The following is an 856-nucleotide window of genomic DNA, read 5'->3' on the forward strand; positions in this document are numbered from 1 at the left end:
CCCCCACCCCACCGCAAACTCTAACAAAATAAACAACTCACCATAGGCATTCCCTTGTCTTCATGGTGACGTTTGCCAGCTGGGAAAATGAGCCACAAGCCATGCAGCTTCGGTGCATGAAGAAAGGAGCGCGGTCCCAGCGCCCCTTTCCCCTAGGTAAAGTAAGGAGGTCTGTAACACCTCCAGCCAGGCGGGATTTGTCCTTCTCTGTGTAGGCTAGGCGGTCTCCCAGTGCCTGGCACAGCAGCCAAAGGAGGGGACGTGCCTTTAATGACAGCGTGATCGCTCCGCCATCTATATAAAGAAGGGGAGGGAATTCCCTAATTCCCTTCTCCGTTCTGAGAAACTATCTCCCTTCCTAATTCCCGGCCCCTCCCCCTACCAAAGAAGGGCTGAAGGAGCGCGCTGGTTTGCCCTCTCCGCTCGCATCTCTGAAATCCACATGGCCCCCTACAGGAGCTTTCTGAAGCTACTGTAACCACTGGAATGTACCTGCACATCTGGCGGAATCAGCTGAGCATGGCAACCCGGGCCCTACGGTTCCCCCCTCTCCTTTTCTCTGCCCAACCCCCTTTCCCTTTTTCCAGAAGACTTGCACAAAGGGTGTCTTTCACCGCTGGAACATTCAGTGCCTCCCAGTCTGCCGCCTCGCATTTTCCCACCCGCGGCACTTGTTCACAACATAATACTGTTTCTGCCTTTGCCTGGACTGAGCAGCAACCAACGCGTGTTACAACCTCAAAGTATTTAAGCAATCAACAAACGCTCCGCCCTCCCTCAATTCACTCCCTCCCCCAACCCGGTCCCAGAGTCCAGAAGCCAGCTGGGAGATTGAGATCACTATGGCCGGGTCCAG

Source organism: Gracilinanus agilis, chromosome 1 (genome assembly GCF_016433145.1).
Source record: "Gracilinanus agilis isolate LMUSP501 chromosome 1, AgileGrace, whole genome shotgun sequence".
Taxonomy (NCBI): Eukaryota; Metazoa; Chordata; class Mammalia; order Didelphimorphia; family Didelphidae; genus Gracilinanus; species Gracilinanus agilis.